We start from the raw sequence: 17,568 nt of genomic DNA on the forward strand, positions 1-17,568 counted from the left end.
CTGAGGCATTTCTACAGCTCACAGAGCCAGGAGCCCAAGTAGAGAAGCTTCTGTCCTCAAATTCCTTTAATTCTGCCAACGATCCTGTTGGGCTCAGAAGGGTGAAGTAACTTCCCCTGGTCACACGGTGGTGCCCAGCCAGGTCTGACCCCAAAGCCAAAGCCTGAGTCCACCCCACGCCGCACCTTCTGGGGGAGAGTGAGAACGTGTTTGCACCACACCAGCCGACTGTCCAAGGGAGCTGTTGCCAGAACTGGGAGCCTCCTGCTTTCACATGGCACTTTGGTCTCTCATGCTCTACCTCCCTGGGTGGGGTTCCCAGCGAGGTTACAGCTCCTCGCAGACCCCCTGATGCTCTGGCACATTCTGACATTCTGCTTTCTATTTTCTGTATTTTGTGATGTTTTGAGGTCTCCGGGGCCTTGCAGGCCCAGAGAGGGACTGCTCCTCCCATGGTTAGCTGCCTTCTAGAAATAGCAGACAACTTGCCTGTGAGCCTACCTTTGATAGGCAACCCAACGAATCTGCCCCTCTCGCCCACATTCGCCTCCTTTTATCAGCTTCCTACAGTCAGGACACTATCCTCCTACCCTAAATCCCCCCAGGGCCAGATATCAGGCCACTGGGGACGCCCCTGGAGCCAGAGCCCACTGAAATTACCCCCACTGTCCCCCTCCTAAACCTGCCCAGCATGCCCACCCTGCCTCGTCTATTCCTTCCAGCAAAAACCCCAATAAAGGCTCTGGCCCCTGCTTTCCCCTCACTCCTGATGCTGAGGCCTGAGTGGCAGTATGGCCCTGCTCTTGGGAGCTATAACAAAGGTGTTTTATCGTTGTTGTTGTTGTTGTTGTTGACGACTGGACTTAGTGGCTTTGTTGGGGAGAGCCAGCATTACAACGGATTTAAGAGTTGGCATCGAGGCCCTTCTTGCCAAAGGTGGGCATGACGTTGACCAAGCGCTGGTTGTCCTGCATCCACTGCGTGGTTCAGCCTGTCTTCTTTTTCTCCTGTTTGGCCACCTTGGGGGTCCGCCCTCTGACTCGGCCAGCACGCGCCAGGGAGCCACGGACTTCACCTCCGCACACGGCCGGCTCCTTCCAGGCTGGCCAAAGCCTCCACTCCACGTTGGCCCAGAGCAGCCTCAGCCTCTACAGGTGTGCCTGTCAAGAGCATGGCGCGGTCTTTGGGAGCGATGCCCTACAGTGAGGCTACACGGGCCTTGCTCTGGGGGCCCGTTTCCCGGCCGGTCACCTCCAGGGTGAGTACCACAGAAGCCGCTACCAGGGAGATGGAGTCAAGAAAGAGAGCAGCAAAGTATTTTGGCAGTGGCAGTCCTCTCCTGACGTTGGCTGGAATAGAAACAACACTCCTGGGCTCGTTTGCAGGAAGACATCCGGAGCTTGGTCCCTACCTGCTGCCCCCCTCACCCTCCTCCCTTGGAGCTCCTCTTCTCCAGCTCCTGCGTCTTCCACCCCTCCCCTGCAGCCCACCGCCAGGCCGGGGTCCGCGGAGGCCGGGCTGGGACCAGATCAAGGACAGAACCTTGACCTCATTTCCTCCATGTCCCTCACTGCGGAAGGGCTGGAGTCTACCAAGGCTCTGGGAAGAACCCATTTGCCTCCAACCAACTTTTTCCGACCACAGGGTGTGAAACTCCTCCCTATGAAGCTGAATCCCCCGGGGCTGTGTGTTCGGCAGCTGGGGCCCAAGGACTCGAGGCTCCACGGCTCCGCCCTAGCTCTCCAGGCCCCCGAGGGACCAGGGACCGGCGGGCGGTCACCCAGCCTGGGGCCCCTGGGGCCCCAGTCCTCTGTCCTGCCTCTGCCTCTGCCTCTCCCCTGTACAGCTAATCTCTGCCCCCTGAACCGTCAGCGTCTTCTGGTCTTGTTTTCCTTGGCTGACCACCTGGAATGTAAGTAAGGGCAACGACCTGACCACACAGGATGCTGGCAACACTGACCCAACCGACAGAGCATGTGATGTGGGCCGGGATTTCAGTCGTGGAGTCACCACACGGAAGACTGCGGCCGGAGCAGGAGGGGCGGCGCGGGGAGGAGAAGGTCAGGTGGAGGCGCCGGCTGGAGAAAGGGCTGCAGGCCCGCGGGCGGGCTTCGGCGGGGCGGGGCGGGGCGGGCTTCGGCGGGGCGGGGCGGCGGGGCGGGGCGGGCTTCGGCGGGGCGGGGCGGCGGGGCGGGGCGGGCTTCGGCGGGGCGGGGCGGCGGGCGGGGCGGGCTTCGGCGGGGCGGGGCGGCGGGGCGGGGCGGCGGGGCGGGGCGGGGCGGCGGGGCGGGGCGGGGCGGCGGGGCGGGGCGGGGCGGCGGGGCGGGGCGGGGCGGCGGGGCGGGGCGGGGCGGGGCGGCGGGGCGGGGCGGGGCGGCGGGGCGGGGCGGCGGGGCGGGGCGGGGCGGGGCGGGGCGGCGGGGCGGGGCGGGGCGGGGCGGGGCGGCGGGGCGGGGCGGGGCGGGGCGGGGCGGCGGGGCGGGGCGGGGCGGCGGGGCGGGGCGGGGCGGCGGGGCGGGGCGGGGCGGCGGGGCGGGGCGGGGCGGCGGGGCGGGGCGGGGCGGCGGGGCGGGGCGGGGCGGCGGGGCGGGGCGGGGCGGCGGGGCGGGGCGGGGCGGCGGGGCGGGGCGGGGCGGCGGGGCGGGGCGGGGCGGCGGGGCGGGGCGGCGGGGCGGGGCGGGGCTCCTGGGCGGGAGGAAGCCGGACGAGGTGCTGCGGAGAGCAGGTGCAGATGGGCCCCTGAACGGGGTGGGGGAGTGGAAAGGAGAGGGACGCCGCGGACGTTACGGGGGGTGGGTGGGTGGGGATGGATCCTTGTCATAGAAGGGGTGCTTTTGCAGTTTCTGGATTCCCTGGTTTTAAAAGCATCACTCCCTGGGCTGAGGTGGGTGGCAGCTGTAGGCTATCCGCTCTCACGCGCTAAATGCTGCCGTTTGGACTCCTGCTGGGGCTTTGCAGAACCTTCTAGGAAACTCCTGACAACACCCTTACCTAGGTGACTGGTGAGCCCATTCCAAATGGCTGGAGGTCTATGGACTTTGGAGTTGCTCCCTTGACCACTTAATTTGTGAATTCCCAAAGACCTCCTATAGTATCATCAAGATTTCGTGATCACCTGGGATGCAGACAGGGAGGTGGTGTCGATCTACTGCTGATTTTCAGCCCCGGTAACTAGGAGGGTAGAGACTTGACCTTGAGGGCTCTGAGGCCGGGCTGGTGATATTTACATGGGCAGTGTTGACAGGAAGCTTCTGGGTACAATAGCCCCTCTGCTCTTCTGCACAAGGCTGACAAGCTATTCACTCCTGTACCTCACACTCTTCATGAGGGAACAAAGGGGAGTCGGCAAAGCTTAGAGTTACTTTCTGGGGTGAAAATTAAGAATCAAAATGTGACAGAAGACATTGGCCAACTAGAGAAAGCAAATAACACAAGGCATTTGTAGCAAGGGTGGCTGAAGACCGGGAACACCCACAAAGCAGTTGACGTGGTCAGACCAGAACCTCAGGGAGACACAAGAGGAACCTTTGCCCCAGTATTGGCAGCACGTGGGAGCGTGTTAGGAATACAGATTCTTGGGTCCTGCCTCACAACTACATTTGAATGAAAAGCAAGTTTCCTCACCTTTTCTGGCTGAGTATCTGCAATCCTTTTGACACCTGCCCGCTCTCCAGGTGTGAAAGCTGCCTGGCTACTTGCTGTGTGCTCACCCCAACCCCACCTGGCCTCCCCAGCCCTACACTTGAGAGAGTTGGTCTTGACCAGACAAATTCCTCCCCAGACTTGATTTTCTTCCAACCTCTCTCAGCCTGGACTTGTGCTCTCTCACTGTTTTGTGTATCCCACCCCCTACACACATTCATAATAATTTTTGTTTAGACTTTTCCATTTAAAGCAGTTTACATTCATCTTCATGTGATCCTACAAAAACTATGTGAGGATGGCAGATCAGCAGTGGTAGGACTACCTTTTTTCCAAGTAAGGGAAGTGAGCCCCAGAGGGCTGGGGACTCGCCCGAGGTCATACAAGGCAGGATCCATATTTGAACCTAGGTCTTCTGACCCCTTTTCAATGCTCTGACTCCAACATCCATGAGCAAAGTTAATGGCATTTTACCTATTTTGAAATATCTTCACACTTATGCCTTTGCCATACCTGGAATGCCTGCCCACCTGCCCAACCCTCTGATCCGCCTACTGCTCATTCCTCCAACCTCCCAACCTGTTGAAATTCTACTTATCCCTCAAACCGTAGCTTAAACATCACCTCCTCAGGAATGGCTTTCCTCCTTACTCAGGGAAAAGCAATCGTGTCATCATTCAAAGTCCGGGACAGGTGCACCTGCTCCATGTGTGCCTAGGACACGGATCCACACCCAGCGGCAGGGGAGCCCCATAAAGGGGGTGTCTGCTTAGCTTCTGTAGTGGGAGGCAGGCTCTACCTGCTGTGGAGGACGCATAAGACAAGGAGTGTCCCCCACCCAGAGAAAGGCTATTCAGGAGCTGGGCAGCTGAGAGGAATGGCAGATGCCCACCAGAGCTCATACCTCTTGCTGCTTGGCGACAACATCAACAATTCTCCCCATTCTTACACTGCGAAAATGAAAATGCCGTCTCGGACACAAGGACACAACCCCGTGTATAATCAAGAGTGTGTGCATCTCCCTCCCCCCAAGCCTCACCCCCCAGAAAGGGAAACAACCCAGAGTCTTGTCAAGTGCCTACTTCCCCTTCTGGCCCAGGATTTCCGGGTGGTGCCCATCCTCCTTTAACGCAGTGCTGCACGACCTTCTTCCACCCCAAGGTCTCTTTGTAAAACCAATATTCTGTAACATCCCCTTTACTACCCTGGAAATGAAAATCAGCGGTAAAATCTCCTAACTGTGTACTGTGTAGTAAAGGGGACACACATAAGTAACTTACAAAAAATAAAATGTATTCAAATAAGTAAATACCCAGGCACAACAAACCTCGGTGCCCTAATAAAAGAGTCAGATGCTTGCAGCTACGTGAATGCAGTCGATCGGCTACCAGGTGGCTGGCTTCCACCTTCCACCTCCCACCCAATGCATAGGTCAGGACCGTGTATACAACCCTGGGGTTATGTCGCTTCTGAGAGACACCGAGTTTCACCCGGTGTTATGCCCCCTAGTGGCGGTGCTGTAGAGGACGACTGCACTGAGTATCACAGGGCGCTGGTGTCTCCCTCCCTCGCACAGTTCTCGATGCCTCTGTGCCCGGCTACTCAGGGTTGCCCACCCCCAACCCCACCCCCCGGTGGAAGCGAGTTAGAAAGCATTCGAACAGAGAGAATTCAAGGCAAGGAACTGATTGCATGTGTGACAGAAGAGCTGGCTGGGAAGCCAAGCGGGCGGACTCGGCAGCAGCCGCGGGAACCACGGCTGCCACTACCCTCAAGGGGACAGAGAGGGGAACCCAAGAGGCCTCGGTGGAAGCTGATGTGACGGAGGAAGCCCATTTGCTGCCAGAGCCGTCACCCGAGGCAGGGAGGGGGTAGGAGAACTACCTCAACTTCCCCCGGCCTCCTGTCTTGCCGCCTCCGCAGTGTCTCCTGTTGGCCACACTGAGCCAGAAGCCCACGGACATGGGAGGCGTGGAAACAGAGCCTTCTGGAAGCAGCACTTCTGTATCACAGAGCAGAGCAAGAGGAGAGCAAAGAACGCATGACACACAGGCCCGGAACTGCACAAAGGCCAAGGGCTCCTTACCAAAAGAATTACTTTTATAAAAGCACTCTTTCAAGCTACTTTTCTCCAGAGTCCTAGACCTTGCCATTATGGTTGCTCCGTGAAGGATCCCGGGCAGTCTCGGACACTTCAAGAAGTGGGTCATCTGGGTCAAGTGACAGAGTTGCTCTCCCTGCAGCCACCACCCGTGACCCCAACCTCTACACTGCGTCATGGCAGCGCCCCCGCCAGTCTCTGGGGACCACACAAGACCTTTCGGGGTGGCACCCTCCTTCCCTCCACCCCCTGCGCCGGGTCACCCCGCTTGGACGGCACCCACTCTTACAGCCACAGTGATCCCGCCTTCCCCGCAAAGCCCAGCCCTGACCTTCAGGATCGGAAACCTCACCTTCAGGGGTCTCACCCTCTCTGCCCGGACACTCTCCCTTTTCCTCCTGCAACGTAATCGGATCATCAGACAATCAGAAGAAAGCCGGTCTTCGCTCCTCATCCGCCCCCTCCGCAAGCAGGACATTTTCCTCTGCGAGTTAGGAATCGGGGAGCCTCACAGCCAGGTCTGGGCAGCGGCTGCTTCAGTTTTACAACCCGCCACGCACCTTTGGCAGACCTGCTTAATGCTTTTTTTTTTCTAATTATAAAAATAATAAGGCACACTGAGACAGTATAGAAAAGTAAGGCAGAAAAAAAAATCCACCTATAATCCTGCCACCCAAAGGCAGTGCCTATTAACGTTTTGATATATTTCCTTTCTAGATTTTAAATGCATTTTTCTGCAGCTGAGATCATACTTGTATACATAATTTCATGCTCTGATTTTTTTTCACGTGTTATAATATTTTTCCCGTATCATTAAAACTTGGTTGAAAACATGAGCATTTTTTCCATATTAGCTTCTTTTTAATTACAGAAGTAACATACACTCGCTGTAAAGAATTAGAACAATTCAGAAATATATAAAGGACAAGGTAAAATTTTCCCTTCCCTCCTCCTTTCTCCCCCCATGCCTCAGAGGTAAACCACTTTTAACAGTTTAGTTTCTATCCTTGCAGACCTTTCTCTACACTCATTCAAAACAGCTCTTTAACTAATGGCCCCCACAATTAGCTTTTTCATGTCACAGTGTAGCTTGGAGACATTTCCTTACTGGTACATAGGGGTCTGCTGCATTTTAAGAAAGCCCAAATAGTTCATCTATAGAAGTACCCTAATGTACTTTGCAGTTCCCGTTAGCAGATATTTATGATGGTTCGATCACTTGTACAATAGTCTTTCTATACCTGCACGAGCATTTCTCCTAGATGGTGTCATAGAAGTATAATTGTGTCACAAACGGGATGTGCATCCTAATGCTGTGAGAGATGCTGGAAATCGCCTCCCTTTTAGAAGGGTCTAATCATGACAGCCCCACCAATAGTGTGCTTGGCTGTGAAAGCTTGCCGTGGTTGTGGCCACAGTGTGTTGTCTGGTAACCTAGGGGTTGCCAGTTGGTTGTAGGACCCAACAGTCTTGGGTTCAAACCCTGGTCAGCTGCCACTGACCAGCCATGTGGTCTTTGCTGAGTGGCTTACTGTGTCTTTATGCTATAGTTTTCTCATCAATAAAATGAAAATGATGATGACAATAGGCCTCTCCTGCTGAGTTTTTAGAGCATTTAAAAAAATGAAATAGTGCATATAAAACACTTAGCATAGTACCTGGTACAGAGTAAAGTGTACAGTAAGTGGTAACTCATTATTACTGTGATTTACTTCAGCCTTCCCCTATTTTGGACATTTAAATGGCTGAAATTCTTTTAACAGGCTTTCTTCGAAGAGCTTTATCAGTTTTTCCCTTTAATTGGACAGCTTTTAAAAGTTTAAATGTTTATTTAATATTCAAAAAACCTGTGGCACCTCGCTGGCTCAGTTAGTGGAACATGTGACTCTTGATCTCTGGGTTCTGAGTTCGAGCCCCACATTAGGTGTAGAGGTTACTTAAAAAATAAAATCTTTAAAAATATATTTAAACAATTTAACAGTAAGAAATACCCATGACCCCTGTCATGTCAATACACACATTTTTCCTTTTTTCAGATCTGAATATGTCTTTATTTTTTTAGAAAATGATTTCCAGGAAGATTAAAAAGCAATACCAGAGGGTATAGGTGCAGAATTGGATGTAGTCACTCAAATCATTCAATTAAGAATATGATGGAGAGCCTGGGTGGCTCAGTTGGTCAAGCATCTGACTCTTGATTTCAGCTCAGGTCATGATCTCAGGGTTGTGAGATCAAGCTCCATGTCGGACTCCACGCTCAGCAGAGGGTCTACTTAAGATTCTCTCTCCTTCTCCCTCTGCCCCTCCCTGTTTGCTTTCTCTCTCTCTCTCTCTCTCTCTCAAAAAAAAAAAAAAGAATATGGCTGGCTCAGTCTGTGGAGTATGAGACTCTTGATCTCAGGGCTGTGAGTTCGAGCCCCACATGGGGTGTAGAGATTACTTAAAAATAAAATCTTAAAAAAATAAAAGAACACACAATACTAATAACTGAAAAGCATCTCTTAGGTGTTTGAAACACAAAGTATATAAGTCTTCCTAACTAACTTGAGCTTTGTAGCATTTCCTAGTCAGGAGAAACAGTTAACATCTGAAAGTCCTGAAAGCTTTTTCCTTGGCTAGTTACATTAGATGGTTTGCCTTTGATCAAATTCCTTCCTTTTTTTTTTTTTTTAAGATTTTTTATTTATTTATTCATGAGAGACAGAGAGAGAGAGAGGCAGAGGGAGAAGCAGGCTCCCGAGGAGGGAGCCCGATGCAGGACTTGATCCTAGGACCATGGATAAAGGACAACACTTCTTATAATTAAGCACATGGCTTACACTGTACATCCATACATATACATAGTTTTTATGACAATGTGTGTGCCAATACCATCACTTATATATCAGTCGCTCTAGGCGCAATTACATGGGTATTTCGGGGCAAAGATGGAGAAAGTTATGACAAAGTGACATCACAGAGCAGGCCCAAGACCACACAGAATTTGAGAAAGTAATATTCATCTGAACAGATGCCATACTGTTTCTTTGCTTTTCCAGGAAGTGACTCCATAGTCTGGGATCTAATGTCGATTTCCGTCACCTTCAGTGCTCTCTCGTGATTTTCCAGATGGATAGTCTCCTGGGCTCCACTTCGGAAGAACTGAGAAAATGCTAGCATCTCAAATTATGCAAGTGAGGGCATGGGGTGGCTTCCTGTATTGCAGAGGCCATTTACGGAGATTGCAAGATGCCACCCAGGGGGGCCAAGTTGGAAACAGAAAGTCAGCCTTGGCATTAGGCTAGCCCGTAACGAGAACAAAATGGTTTGCCAAAGTCACACATGTAAAAAATAACCGAGTTTACAAGCACCCGGGTAGCCTGGCCTCTGACTTCGGGACATGCATCGCCTCAGGCATCTGATTATACGAAAGCTGCGCACAGATGCTCTGCAGCTGAGGCAGGGCTCCCGGAGTTTAGAGGACAGAGAGAAAGCCTCATGCAGCGGAAACATGCCATAAGGGGCTCTGCCAGGGGCTCTACTTCAACGTAAAGCTCAAAAAAGCAAAGCCCACCCCCCCCCTTCCTTGTCACTCTGTTCAGACGGAGGCCTCCGGGCCCACTGCTCTGTTGCTGGTCTGGGCCTCACTAAGATGCCCATGAATTCTGCAGCCAACAGAGAAGGTCGCTGGGAGCTCCTTGCCAGGTGTTTCTTTCCTTAGTGGGTCGACAAAGATTTCCCTCCCATAATTGTCACTATATATGTCAGTACACGATAGCACGTGCCCAGCTGTGTATCCCCAGAAGCAGGCATGGTGCCTGGCATGGAGAGATGCACAAAAATGCCTTTTATAAGCCTTAACGATATTCAAAAATATCTTTCTGAACAATATAGATGCTCAAAAATACCTTCTTTGAAACAGTTTCATGCAATCACACTCGCAGGAAACATCCACACTATTATGGTGTGCTCAAGTGAACTGTAGGGGATTGGGGGACATCTGTGTGGGGCTTGATGGAAAAAGTCATTATGTTTTCTTTATAATTAAAGAAGTATAAAAATAAAATATAAAGTCATTAGAGTACATATTAAATACTGAATTTGTATAAAATTTTCCAAATAAAATCTTCAAATTTTTAATGAGAAACTTGAGCTTGTTTCCATGAACATATTTTAAAAAAATTTTTATAGTATATTTATTTAACTTAATATATCCACAATATTATGATTTCAATATGTCATCAATATAAAATTAAATGAGATATTGTATTAAACAATAATTACATTAATATGAGATATTTTACTTTTTTTAATTTTACATTCTTACTTTCTTACTAAGTCTAGCATGTATTTTCATTTGTAAGTGAAATACAACACGTCTCCATCTGGACAGGCACAGTTCAAGTGCTCAGTGGCCACACATGGGCAGTGGCTGCCTGACGGCCCAGCACTGCTCTGTTGCGAGATAGTAAATATAGCCCGGGCATAATTCTTTTAAACCCTTTTTATATGCCTTGCAATGGTAATAAATAATTGCCGATGGAAATTTTAAAATAATGATCTATTCAAGTTTTTAGTTATCACCATCAATGAGAAATTTTGCCCAAGGAGGAGATAAAAAAATTTTAAAGTGTTTTTATCACCCTTCAAATTTTTACAGCAGTTGAAATTATCTTTAAAGAGTTTAACAGCTCTTATGGAAATTTCTTGTGATAAAGCAAAGGATTTCAAACCCATCAAACTTTTTCACACCAACTATTTCAAGATAACGCTGATGGTCTAGTTAGCAGAACAGGCACGTGTCCTTAGAGCAGTCCCCATACCCCTGGCTTGGCTACAGCTCCAAAGGCACACGGGCCGCAGAAGGACAGATTCCGGCAGGGCGGGGGAAGACAGAGGTCTGGGACCCAGCCCGATGCAGCCCCTCCAGCAGCCGCCCCCTCCCCGCATCCCATTCTCCAGCCTGAGCTGACTGGGGGGGGGCTCCCAGGACATTCGAGACATAAACCCCAGCACTTCCTTGGGCCCCTGCTCCACCTCGTGCAGAGCTGGCACATTTTGGGCATGGGGCATCCAGTGACGGATGTCACTCCTTTCTCTCACTCCCTCTCATACCGGCCCCTCCCCACCCCATGCTGTTACAGCCACTCTCTGAGGCGACCAGATGCCGCTGCTCACAGCCGGAAGGGACTGCCCAGGTGGCTTGCCCACTGCAGGCCCATCGTGCCAATGGACTGGGGTAGTCAGTGCCACTGAGCCCCCACGGTCTGCCTCACGCAGTCAGGAGGCTCTGGTGTAACGGACACTGCACAGATTCCCTTGTCTGCTTCCTTCTTGCTAACGCTGTCCTGCCACTGTGTGCCTCGGTCATCTCGGGCAAGTTATCTAACCTATATGCCTATATGGACTTTACTTTTCTCTTTTTTATTTTATTATTATTATTATTATTATCATTTTGAGAGGGAAGGGGGAAAGGGGCAGAGGGAGAGAGAGAGAGAGAGACTCAAGCAGACTCCATGCTCAGCACGAAGCCCGACGGGGGGCTCAATCCCACGACCCTGAGATCATAACCTGAGCCGAAACCAAGAGTCAGATGCTCAACTGACCGAACCACCCAGGCGCCCCAGTTTTCTCTTTTTTAAAACAGCTTTATGGACGTAGAAGTCACACACCACAAAAGTCACCCGCTTCAGGTGCTCAGTTCAGTAGTTGGCAGTAGATTCACAAAGCTGGGCAAAGACTTCTTGTCTGCAAACCAAGATGATCGTAGAGATTGTTGTAAGGGAGAAACGAGGTACTGACTAGAGAGTGTAGTGCCTGGCACATGGTGAAGTCTCGGTAAGTGGTCACTGGTACTGTGCCGACGACGATGACAAGGCCGGCGGGTGACAGGGGAGCGGCCCAGGATCCCTGCCACGAGGGACGCTGGCAGCCGCTGCGGCCTGGGAATTTGTCCCATGGCTTTGTGGAATCTGGGCAACCCCAGCTCCTCCTGTTCCTTCCACCCCGGACACGAAGCCAACACCCTCCTCATTAGGTGCTCGCAGCCCCCTCTGCATCCGAAGGGGACGTGAGAGCTGCTCAACAGCTGTGCGGGCTGCCGCACAAGTTGAGGCAGGAAGTGGGGACAGATGCCATTTCTTACAGAAAACTGAGGGGGAGAGAAATTCCAGTCAGCAGCAAGAAAATCACTTCCTTCACTTATATTTCATCAACAGCTACCTGCTTTTAATTGGCTAGGACTTTTTTTTTTTTTCCAGAAAACTTTTACTCTTGGGGCGTCTGGCAGGCTCAGTCGTGGAGAATGTGACTCTTGATCTTGGGGTTATGAGTTCGAGCCCCATGCTCGGTGTGGAGATTACTTAAAAATAAAACCTTTCAGGGCCACCTGGGTGGCGCAGTCGGTTAAGCAGCTGACTCTTGATTTTGGCTCAGGTCATGATCTCGGGGTTGTGGGATAGAGCCCCGAGTCAGGCTCTGCGCTCAGTGGGGAGTCTGCTTGGCGCTCCTCCCCCCTCCCTCTGTCCCTCCCCCCTCAAATAAATAAATAAATCTTTAAAAAATAATAATAAAATCCTTTTTTAAAAAAGTTTTACTCTCAAGATTATTATAATAAATATTTATTGTTACTTTTTGGTATAGTCACCTCTCCAGAGGTAGTACTAAAAGTCTGGACTACTTTTAGACTATTTATTTACTTATTAAACATAAAAATGGAGTCATGAGGTGGTTCTATTTGGCAACTCGCTTTTCTTCACTTAAGAATATATCCTGACTACCACTCTATGTTAGTAAACAAAGTTTTAACAATTGCATAGTATTCTTTGGTGTGGATGTACCATTATTTATTTATCAAAACCCCAATAGATAGGCATTGAGATTGTTTCACACCTTTTAACAATTATTATTACTGTAGTGGCTGCTGTGGTGTGCCACCCACGTCCCACCTTTAGGAGGGAGGTGCTCACACCCCCAGGTGCTGGGAGTTGGCCTGCTCTGTCCCTACCTGGACTGGTCCTCAGCCAAGTGGGCTGTCTGACACACAGTGAATGACCAGTCAATGTGTGTGTGGAAAGCAGAGTACGAAAGCCTGACCCCCTTGGCTCAGTGGCATAATTCCAAGGGGCCACTCCAGCTCCAGAACTTTCTGTGGGATTGGGTAAAGACTCACTGCAATGGGGCGCCTGGGTGGCTCAGTCGTTAAGCATCTGCCTTCGGCTCAGGTCATGATCCCAGGGTCCTGGGATCGAGCCCCACGTCGGGCTCCCTGCTCAGCGGGGAGCCTGCTTCTCCCTCTCCCACTCCCCCTGCTTGTGTTCCCTCTCTCGCTGTGTCTCTCTCTGGCAAATAGATAAATAAATAAAATCTTTAAAAAATAAAAATAATAATTAAAAAAAAAGACTCACTGCAAGTGCATGGAAGCTTCACTTCTCCCTCTGTTCAGTCCTGCTTCCCCTGTTCCTTACAGGGGTTGTTCTAAGAGCATGTCCCTTGAAGCCTCCTGCACACAGATCTCTGTTCCAGGGTGTTTTCTGAGTAAGCTGACCTCAGATGATTGAAAATGTAAAAGGCTTAATTTTTTTTCCCCCTGAACAGTTGTCACTAGAGGTTGTCCTCTTAAGAAAGGAGGTGTCTTTTGAGGGAAAAAAACCTTTGCCAAATCTCCTGGAGGTTAGCGTGACCTGTGGGAGTGGAGCTGGCGGAGAGAGGAGAGCAAGAGGCTCTGCATGAAGCAGGGGGAGGAGTTCCTGCCTGGGCTCCTGTAGACAGGAGCCCAGTCAGGAGGGAAGAGGCAAGGGGACCTGAGAAAGACACGGAGAAGAGCCAGAGAGGTGGCGGGAAGCCAGGCTCGGTAAGAGAGGTGATGACACCGTATGGCCTCGAGGCAAACCTCTCTTGTCTCCCCTCAGGTTGTGTGTAAACTCAGCTATGCTAACAAGCTCTGGGGGAGTGGCTGTTTTGTATCAAAGGAGCTCAGTGTCACCTAAGGCACCCTGGACCACTGATGGTGCACAGAAGGACACAGGGGTCCACGACAGAGAGGAGGCTGCATGAGTGGAGTCCCAGGCTCCCAGAGGCATGGGACGCAACGGAGAGGCCAGCCTCAGAGACACCCTGGCCACAGTCTTCAGCTCCAAGCAGGTGTGACTTCAGCGAAGGGTGTATCAGGGCAGGTCTGCAGGTCCCAGGGGAACCCGGGAAAGGAAAAGTTCTATTTTCTGCCCCCTCGCTCCCTTTGGAACCCAGGACACCAAGGCCCCGATGCTCAAAGTGGCACACAGCATGATGACAGCTAAACAGGGCTGTTGCCAGGGAAAGTGGGGGAAAGAATGCCCGGTCCTGGGCGTCCTTTGAGGATCTTACTCAGAACAACTTTACTCACTTCACTCAAATTACCCCCTTACCTAGTTCATATATTGTAGTCATGACTGGCATTTGCCCACAGCCTCAGGTTTTATATGACTATAATCCTGGTGAATGGCAGTTTTGTGCAATACTTTTTATCTTCCTGTCTTCAAGGAAGGATAACATAGTAGGTAAGAGCTTGGGTCCCAAAGTTAGATGGGGCTGGGTTCCAAAACTACTTTCTTTCTTTATTTTTATTTATTTATTCTTAAAGATTTTATTTATTTATTTGAGAGAGAGAGAGAGACAGCACGAGAAGGGGGAGAGGGAGAGGGAGAGGGAGAAGGAGACTCCCCGCCAAGCAGAGAGCCTGATGCGGGGCTCGATCCCAGGACCCTGGGATCACGATCTGAGCCACGCAGGCGCCCCTTTGTTTCTTTTTCAAATCTACTTTCAAATCTAACCTTATAAGGTTTCTGAGCCTCAGTCTCCATACCTGTAAAATGGGCTCCTACTAGGACCTCTCATGGCATTGGTGTAAAGATTAAAGGAGGTAGTGAGATGACATTATGTCTACATAAATTCCATGACTTTAATATTCCCTGTTGTTGGACATTCAGGTGGTTTCTAGTTTTTGTCTATTATAAATAATACTTTTCTTAGGTAGAAATTGGCATATAGGATCATCCAATGCTTTATAAACTGTGTACTCTTTAGCTAACTGATAATAACCTCATAGCATGGTTATGAGAATTAAATGAATACACAGAAAGTGCTTAGAACAGTGCCTGCAAACACAGCATGCTTTGCAGAAGTGTTTGATGGTGTTATTATCCTAATTATTCTTCACCCCTTCACCTGCCCTCTTAAGCCCCCCCCAACTCTACTCTCCCAACTGCATTTTAATGATATGCTGATGCTCTCTTTGCCCTCTACCAAGCACTTATCATTTCCTCCAACTCCTGCAGGGAAAGAATCGGCTTTGCATCATCTAAAAATTCAGCTACTTCAGAACCTGAAATCAAGTGAAAGTAGCCTCCCATGGAGTATCTGAGAAGTCTCAGAGCTGCAAGTTCATTTGCTGCAAACATTTGCAGACCCTCCCCCGCATGGCCTTCAGGGGTGCGAAGCAGACTGATGGAGCCCCTCTCCCAGAGCTGCTGCGGGGGGGAGGGGTTTACCAGTACACCTCACCCCAGCATTCGCTCACTCCTCCGGGGAGGATTACCAAGCTGGTAGCGGACAAAATTGTGAGACTCTAAAGAAACACTACACTTTCCTCCTAGATCTCATTCCTTCCATTTCATTTAGCATTTGCCTTATCATGGAGACACCCCCCCCCCAACAGCGCAGAAAGCCATCCAAGCCCGATGCACCTGCCTCAGACACCTACTGGCTGGGCAGCTGGAACAAGGTATTTAATTTCTTGAGCCTCTGTTTCCTCTTCTGGAAACTAGAAATAATACCTGCCACACAAGGCTGTCGCTGTTCTTTTTAAATTATGGTAAAATACATATAACATTTACCATCTTAACCCTTTTTAAGTATCCAGTTTAGCAGCATTGAACCCACAGGGCTGTTTGTGAGGATTAAAGGAAATAATGTATATAAAGCCTCCAGCACATAAACTAATCACAGTGAACACTCAGTGAACGTAAGTTCCCTTTTAGCATAACTTCTGCCACTGAACACGGCCCACGGCATCGTGAAGCGGAGCAAGAAGGCCTTGGTCGGTTTGGTTTGAAGTTCAAACCCCGTCCCATCCCTCATCCTAGCCCCCAGCCTGCCGCATCCAGGGCTGCTGCTTATCGCTGAGCTGAGTTGGTTCTGGGAGCCAAGCTTGCCTGGTGAGCAAGAGTCAAAGCAGCGGGGCTGGCCCGGAGAGTGCTTCCCGAGAGATCTGCTTCGCACACCTGCTGATGGCACCGGGAGGTGGCAGCAGCCTTCGTGGGGGCTTTCCACGCAGCTGAACGAGGCTGCGGGGGGCAATCACAGAGGGTCATCCCTGCCATCGCCCGTGAAACTAGGACATGGGAGGTAACTGCTCTGGTTTTCGTTTCGTTTTGTTTTTTTCGGTTTTGTCAGAGCAACATGGGCATACGGTCTTAAAAATTACGTGATACTAAAATGCTCATAACAATCAGCAATGCTCTCCTTCGCCACGCCTCGCTCTTGCCATTCAACAGGCTCCTTTCCAGAAGCAACCATGGTCAACTCTTTCAGTTATTTCCACTGGTATTTATCTCCACATTTCCACATAATATGCTTGTTCTCCTATTTATTGTTACCAACTTCAGATGTTTTCTGTTGACTTTCTGTTACGGTAGATGAGGATTTGACATTTTTGCACTACCTCCATGCTCTGACCACAAGTTTCAGTAAAATCAGAATTCAGTGCGTACTTCATTATGATTATGAATCATTCCAGTCTTTGCCAGGCCCTATAAAATCCTACAGGAGCTGGGCTCCCTCTTCCCCTGCCTGTCTCCCTCTCCATCACTCCTCTCCAGCATCAGTGGCCTCCCTAGTTCCTCCAACATGGGACCACGCTGAGTGTACTCCTACCCCAGGGCCTTTACACTTGTTCTTCTAGCTATCAGAATACTCTCCTCCCTGATGTTTGCCTGAAATCCTTCTTATTTCATTCATGGATCCGCCCAAATATCACCTCATCAGAGAAGTCTTTCCAGATTATCCTCCCCCTCCATCTGTTTCCCAGCTTTACTTTTCTTCACCGACTTACCACCTACACACACACACACACACACACACACACACACACCCCTTGACATTATATTATATACTTATTGATGTAAATCCTGATTTTATATTTGTTGAGGGAAGGGACTTTGTTAACCACGGTGTCCCCCAGGGCCTAAGAACATGCCTGGCACATAGAAGGCTTTCAGTAAACACCTGCAGCAACTGAATGCTGAGCCTATTGATTTACTGTGCTTTCATTTCATTGTTTGTACAATTCCCCCCCCCATAGTTAATATCTACCTTCGTTTTTCATTTAATTTGTTTTCTCTGGCACACACCCTCCAAGAGCCTTTCAATCCAATCTTTCATGTAAACGTATCAGATAATCTGCTGTTTAGAATTTCCCTCTTTGGGCTGCTATAACAGAATACCATGGACTGAGTGGTATATATATATTATATACATAATATGTATATATTTTAAGATTTTTATATATATTTAAGATTTTGTTTATTTATTTGAGAGAGAGGGAGCATGAGCGGGGGGAGGAGCAGAGGGAGATGGACAAGCAGACTCCCGGCTGAGCGCAGAGCCCGACTGGGCTCAATCCCACGACCCTGAGATCATGACCTGAGCTAAAATCAAGAGTCAGACACTTAACTGACTGAGCCACCTAGGCGCCCCAGACTGAGTGGTTTATAAAAACAGAAATTTATTTCTTATAGTTCTGAAGACTGGGAAATCCAAAATCAAGGTGCCAACAGATTCGGTGTCTGGCCAGAGACCACTTCCTCATT

At 50.2% G+C, this 17,568-nt stretch overlaps 1 pseudogene; it reads right to left on the bottom strand.

Annotated features, from left to right (window-relative positions):
* Window positions 1-902: 902 nt before the first annotated feature.
* On the bottom strand, window positions 903-1,393 carry LOC148162535 (ubiquitin-like FUBI-ribosomal protein eS30 fusion protein pseudogene; annotated as a pseudogene).
* Between the last annotated feature and the right edge of the window lie 16,175 nt (window positions 1,394-17,568).

The sequence above is a fragment of the Eumetopias jubatus genome, unplaced genomic scaffold (genome assembly GCF_037043125.1).
Source record: "Eumetopias jubatus isolate StellerSeaLion01/CBP00866 unplaced genomic scaffold, mEumJub1_p1.0 scaffold_14, whole genome shotgun sequence".
NCBI lineage: Eukaryota > Metazoa > Chordata > Mammalia > Carnivora > Otariidae > Eumetopias > Eumetopias jubatus.